At 40.0% G+C, this 7391-nt stretch overlaps 1 pseudogene; it reads left to right on the top strand.

Annotated features, from left to right (window-relative positions):
* Positions 1 to 438: 438 nt before the first annotated feature.
* LOC107583296 (uncharacterized) lies at positions 439 to 4119 on the top strand (annotated as a pseudogene).
* The last annotated feature ends 3272 nt before the right edge of the window (positions 4120 to 7391 follow it).

Raw genomic sequence — 7391 nt, 5'->3', positions numbered from 1 at the left:
TTATCGCTATAGTTATCTTTTATATTAATTGTTCTTGATGTGGACAGGCCTTAATTCTTCTCAAAGTTTCTAACTGAAAAACAGCAAAAGTGCCGGTGTTTGTATATGAGTATTTGTACTAAATTATATGAGAATTTGCCACTAGTTGGCATTGTAATGATGTATTTTAGATTACAGTAACCATACAGTTGTGTGTGACTGAAGCTATATGAGTCTGACTAAAGGGGTGTTTACATGGCACCGTTTTCAACTAAAAACTGAAAATGTTTTATGCGTTTTGGCCATTCATTTACCCACAACTGCGCATTGGGGGCCTGAAAACTCAAACTTTTGAAATTGATTTCACAGTGCCAGTTTTTGAAAATTATACTGTTTAAACTCTGTGTAAACTACAAAAATTTACATTTGTGGAAGCGGTGACATCATGTGCGTGTGAACATGTACATCCATGTGATCCGTGTGAACGGGGATTGCTTTGACATCGTCGGTACACAAAAAATGCTCTATGCTCCTGGTAGGGTCTCCCATGCCAGACAGGTTGAAGGGTAGAGACCAGACTAATGGCGCTTTTCTACTGCATGGTACGGCTCGGTACGGTTCACTTTTGGGGGGTTTTCCACTGGGTACAGTACCTGGTACCTGGTACTTTTTTTAGTACCACTTCGGTTGGGGTTCCAAGTGAACCGTACCGTTACCAAAACGTGACATGTAAACTCTGCTGATCACGGATTGGCCGGAGAGAATCGTCACTACCTGCGTCACTGAACTTGCGACACAAACACAAAAGAACCACTAGATTTAAATCAGCACAGCCAGTGGAGGATCGAACGCAACTGTTTTGAACGAGCGCACCTTTTTTTAACAACAAAAAAGTTTTGTTGTCTATTGCGGAAGAACAGACATTCCTCTCGTTAATAGCAGAGGAGCGGATCCAGCGAGAGCTTGATGGGGCGATGCGGAATGAAAACGTTTTTTTTAGGAGTCGTGGTAGTAGAGGCTGCGCAACTATAACGACATGTGAATAATCCCGCCCACTCTAAAGCGGTACTGAACTGCAGTGGAAATGCAAACCGTGCTGAGCCTAACCGTGCTGTGCCGTACTGAGCCGTACCAAGCCGAGTCGTACCACGCAGTGGAAAAGCGCCATAAGAGTGTTCCCTGGCCCTCCATGTTGTGCTATGGGCTAACAACCCATTCCTGGAAAAAAACTTAATGTTACAGAAACTTCAACAATATGTACAGATAGTAACTTGGCCATGGATGATTTCTCTCCAATGGAGCCCATGAAACAAGCTGGTGAAAGCCTTCGGGAAGCCAGTGCGCCAATTAACCTTCTGACAGCCAAGACCAAAATCAAAACTGGAACCTGGAACATCCGAACACTGTACGAAAGTGGGAAGACTTTGCAAGTAGTGACAGAGATGAAGCGATATGGTCTCAAGATACTAGGACTCTGTGAGACAAGGTGGAATGGAAACAGACAGACAAAACTGGCAAGCAGAGAGAACATAATATATTCAGGCACCGAAGAAGTGCACACATATGGAGTTGGGCTACTCATGACATCAGATACAGTAAAGGCACTCCTGGAATGGGAACCTGTCTCAGCAAGAATCCTCACAGCAAGATTAAACTCCAAGGGAAGAAACATCAGCATCATTAAGTGTTACGCACCCACCAATGTCGCAGAGGAAAAGGAGAAAGAAGACTTCTATGGGGCATTGTAGGCTACCATTGATAGGTTACCCAGAAGAGATTTAAAAGATTATAATGGGAGACCTGAATGCCAAAGTAGGTAACAACAACAGTAACAAATAGTTACTATGGGTAAGCATGGCCAAAAATTTTTAACTTTTCTCAGACTTCAGTGTGTTCAACGACCTTGTCATAGGAGGCACCGTCTTTCCACTCAAGGACATCCACAAGAAGACCTGGACCTCCCCAAATGGGAAAACAGAAAACCAGATTGACCACATTACTATCAGTCGAAAATGGTGCAGAAGCCTTCTAGATGTAAGAGTAAAGAGAGGAGCGGATGCTGCAGAGGACCACCACCTAGTGCAGGCAACACTGAAACTGAAGCTGAAAGCGCACAAAGACCGTTCACAAAAGCCATCTTTCAAATATAACATCCAAAGCCTAAAGGATACCAGGAAGAACATGGAATACCAGTGCAGTCTGAAAAAACCCCCGCTTTGAGGAACTGGAAAGTTTGGCAGAGGAGATGGTAGATCACTGGCTAGAGCTAAAGAAGATCTGGACAGACACTTGCCAAGAAGTCTTGGGAAAGAGGACCAGAGAGCACAAGGAATGGTTAACAGCAGATACCTGGGCCCTCATTACAGAAAGGAAAGACCTGAAACAGCAGATTAACCACTGCCAAGACCAGCAAGAGAAAACAGACTTGCAAACAAAGTATTAGAATACCAACCGGAAAGTGAAGAAGAGCGCCAGAGCAGATAAGAGGAAATTCATTCACAACCTGGCAGAGGAGGCAGAAACAGCAGCAGGGAAAAGGGACATGAAAAGACTCTATGCGATTACTAGAACTCTCGCAGGCAGGAACACCCAGCCAACATGCTCAGTTAAGAATAAAGAAAGCAAAATCATCACAAGCGAAAGCCAAGAAAGAACAAGATGGGCTGAACATTTTAAAGAAACTCTCAATAGATCTCCTCCAGAGCAACCCCCATCTATATTTCCAGCAGACAGCCTACTGGATGTTAACACCAACCCACCCACCAAAGCCGAGATCACCAAGGCAGTAAAAGCAATCAAAGCAGCAGGTCCAGACGGCATACCACCAGAGGCCTTGAAAGCAGAAGTTTCAATAACAACCAACATGCTTCTCCCTCTGCTTCAAAAAGTCTGGATGCAAGAATGTGTACCCAAAGAATGGAGGCAAGGACATCTAGTAAAGCTCCCTAAGAAAGGTGATCTGTCCAGCTGTAATAACTGACAAGGCATCATGCTTTTATCTGTCCCCAGCAAGATCCTGACATGCATCATGCTTGAAAGATTGAAGGAGGCCTTAGACAAGCAACTGAGAGATAAACACGCAGGGTTCAGACAAGATAAGTCTTGCATAGACCACATTGCCATCCTGCGCATCATCATCGAACAGTCCTTGGAATGGCAGTCTCCACTTTTCACAGTCTCTGTGGACTTTGAAAAGGCCTTCGACAATGTGGATAGGGAAGCTGTCTGGAAGCTAATGGCACACTATGGGATTCCACCAAAGTTTGTCTCCATTATCCAGCAGTTGTACAGCTACTCCACATGCCAGGCCATACATAAAGGAAAACTTACAGAACCTTTTGAAGTGCAGACTGGAGTGAGACAGAGCTGTTTGCTGTCACCAACCATCTTTTGCTGGAAGTGGACTGGATATTGAAAAGGTCCACAGAAAACACCAACACAGGGATCCATTGGTCCTTCACCAAACAGCTGGAGGACCTTGATTTCTCAGACGATATCAGACTACTGTCACACAGGCGACAAGATGCACAACAGAAGCTAAACCGGCTCTCTGAGGATGCAAAGAAAGTTGGCCTCAAAATAAACACCAAGAAAACAAAAACCATGAGGATTAACCACAAACAACAGGACCAAATTCAACTACATGGTGTGGACATCAGCGATGTAGATAAGTTCACCTACCTGCGTAGCATGGTCAGCAAAGATGGAGGAGAAGATGAGGACATTAGGAGCCGCATCAACAAATCCAGACATGCTTTCAACACCCAACGCCCCATCTGGAACTCAACATCGCTCTCCAAGAAGACCAAAGTCCGCATCTTCAGAACCAACGTGAAAGCAGTCTTGTTGTATGGATCTGAAACCTGGAGACTGACAAAAACAGCCACAAACAAACTCCAGACCTTCATTAACAATTGCCTCTGTTATATATTACATATCAGATGGCCAGAAAAGATCTCAAACCCCAGTTTGTGGGAGGAAACAAATCAGGTGCCTATTGGCCAAGAAATACGAAAGAGGAAATGGGGCTGGATAGGTCACACACTCCGCAAGAGCCCTGAAAATGTCACCAAACAAGCACTGGAGTGGAACCCACAAGGAAAGAGAAGAGTGGGTAGGCCAAAACAGACTTGGAGATGATGCACGGAAGCAGAGATGAAGGCAGCCGGATGATCGTGGGTCCAGCTGAAGAGAGTTGCCCAAAACCGAGTCCGCTGGAAAATAGTTGTTGAGGCCCTATATATGATCCTTCATGGAGTCAGCGGAATAAGAAGTACGCAAAAAAATGCAAAGAAAAAACATTAAGTACATTGTTGTCATATAAACGCACCCTATAAATCTACATAACGTGGGTTGGGAAAACTGTTAACTGAAACTAAAAATAAAACTGAAATATGAATGTTAGATGAAAACTAAAAAGAAAAAATAGATTTTTTCAACTGAATTTAACATTTAACTGAAAATAAGTAAGTACTGCCATTGCTAAAACTTAAATCGAAATAAAAATAAAAATAATTATTTTTAAAACAAAAACAGTAAAAATAAAAATGACTAATTAATTACTAAAATATATTTAATTTCAGTTTTCATTTTCATTTTAGTTTGTTTTAGTAGTTTAAAAATTGTATTGTGGCAACTTAAAATATAATAATGAAAGCTATAATATTATATATAAAAAAATACTAAAGTAACACTGAGTGCTGTGGTTCTACCCTTTTGAGTTTACTGTAAAAAAAAAAAAAACTTTTACATACCTAACTAAAGGGGTTCATACGATTTGCATGAAATTTGTTTAATCTAAAGATTGATTTTCTTTTGAAAAAAATAATAATAATTTCACAGACTTCAGGCAATTACATTTTGGGCTGTGACTAATTGATGACTGAAGTCAAAGAGTAATTGACCTGTATCATGACGCTACAACTAAACCATCTGCAAATTCAAATGATTAATAATGTTGGTATGTGCCAATGTAAAAATAAAAATAATTGTTATCAACATTGTTTAAAAGTACCTATATATTTAAAGTTGTCAGTTGTGGTTATTTTTTCCTCTTGACCCTTCTACTTGGACACTGATGATTTCTGCTGCTTATTTTTTTTTGTAATAAATACAGACTTATGAGGCTTTACTTTTGAGTAAGGGTTGATCTGTATAAATCACATGAACAATTCAGAGTCTGAAAGCTGGGGAAAGTTTATAGAAAAGGTCAAGGTGACAAGCACTTAACCTCTCTCATAGTGGGGAAGTGCACATCTGTACTGCATATTTCCAGCTGCACACGTCTCCCAACCCTTCCTTCTTGCCTTTCTCCACGTTTGGAAATTTACAGGTGTTAGGTCAGCTGCTTTATGTTGTTATGATATTGTTGAAAGGGAGTTTTGAATTTCCCATGACTTCTTCTTCAAAGAGTATCACCATGAAAGCGCTTTATGACGCTTGACAGTATGTCCTCTTAATATTGTTTTAACAGAAGTTATGAGAACAAAATTCCTTACAATTCCACTCTGCTTTTTGGGGAATTTGTATAAAACTCAGATTTACAAAGCAAACTACTTGTGACACTTGGTGGTTTTAGCTTAAACGCTCTCATATATTCTTGAGCATGAGCTTTAACTCTGAGCAAGGTTCAATGTGTCTAACTTTTGAACTGTAGGAGGAGGATAAATTTACATTTTGCTATAGGGATATGAAACGGGGCATGGGAGTGTGGAATCAGAATGAGATGTTGTTGCCTGGGGGCAAATGTTTAAGTTGTAGAAGTGGCAACGATTTTTAAAAGCTCTCATTGTGAGTCATGTGGAGAAATATGAGGGTGAGCTTGTCTAAACCAAGCTATTTTGGATAAAGATTAATAATGGTGGATTTTAAGTGGATAGAAAATAACTAAGAGGATTATTAAAAACAAAGAAAAAAATACAACAATAATCTGATGTTTATTTTATTTTATTTTATTTTATTTTATTTTATTTTATTTTATTTTATTTTATTTATTTTATTTTATTTTATTTTATTTTATTTTAGTTTAGTTTAGTTTAGTTAATTATAATAACCCTCGTGATTTATGCCTGTGAATAATGCCTGATGTGTATTTATAATGTAGTGTTTTATATTAACCAGATTGGCGGTTAAAAATTTGGAATAATTACAATTTTGTAATGTTTTAAAAGAAGTCACACCAAGGCTGCATTTGTTTGATCAAAATACAGTAAGAACATTATTACTGTGAAATATAATTAAAATTTTAAAACAACTGTTTTCTATAGTAATATAATTTAAAATGAATTTTTTTGCAATAGTTCCTGCTAGTCATTTGCAACAGAATTGAGGCTCAAATATTACAGTGAACATCAAGTGGCAAATTCTGAAATATTATTTATTAATAATTAAATTAGTGAATTAATTTATATTACTTTATGATTGATATATTCATTTCTATTGTTTCATACTCTAGGCAGCCAATAATTCACAGCACACTGTGATCGAGACAATCACAGTTTATCTTCATAAACAAGTAAACATGTTTAATGTAGTCTAGGTCATATTTTCTTTTTAAATTATGCAGTATTCTTCATGACGACATTTCATGCATCTGACGACATTGGATTTGACATTTGATGTTAACAATTAATTATACATATTTAAATATATGGAAAGCTTATCCTCCTTTATTGTAGCAGCTGAAAATCCTAATTATTGTGTCATCCTGATTATGCACAATTATGTAACCAGCATGGCAAGAAACCTAGAGGACGCAGTGTCTTGTTCCCTACTCAGGCAACCATGGTTGCATAAGTAACCTGAGACGTTCCCTTCATGGTGTAGCATTTGGACCAATCAGACACACAACTTTTTGTTATATTTAACAAATAATATCGAACTCCCCATCACCTAACCAAATGGCCAATTACGAGGGTCTATGGACCCTTCCCCCGAAATGCACCTAACACCTCAGAAAAGCAGCAGGAAGGTTCTCGTAATGCCACCTATACCTCCCGCTCGATGCCTCAGCAAGAGGGGATATCCTGGTGATCGGGAAGCCCCTCAGGGCGACCCAGATACGGTATACCAGTCAGGGTAGCATGAAAGCATAACCCCAGCCCGGACGTCCAATTTTTGCAGTGACGCGCTGGGAGTCTGATGATCACAAAGGCTCCCGCAGAAGCCTGTGTTATGGCCGCATGATCCATCAGGTGGAGAGATGGTGGTTACAGGGGAATTAGGAAGGTGAAGATAAGGGCAGATGTAAGACCCCGAAGGAAATTAGTAGAGACTGAGGTATCACTCTTATCTGGACAAAAGCGCTGACGCCCTGTCTGGATCACATCCCTTTGGTCTTTTACTTATCTTCCTTTGACCCGCGATTCTTCCTACCCCTACCCGCGGGCGGGGGAGGAGCGCGAGCCGCGACA

Source organism: Sinocyclocheilus grahami, unplaced genomic scaffold, assembly GCF_001515645.1.
Source record: "Sinocyclocheilus grahami isolate Dianchi unplaced genomic scaffold, SAMN03320097.WGS_v1.1 scaffold52.1, whole genome shotgun sequence".
Classification (NCBI taxonomy): Eukaryota; Metazoa; Chordata; class Actinopteri; order Cypriniformes; family Cyprinidae; genus Sinocyclocheilus; species Sinocyclocheilus grahami.
This window is presented reverse-complemented; position numbering and strand designations above follow the sequence as displayed.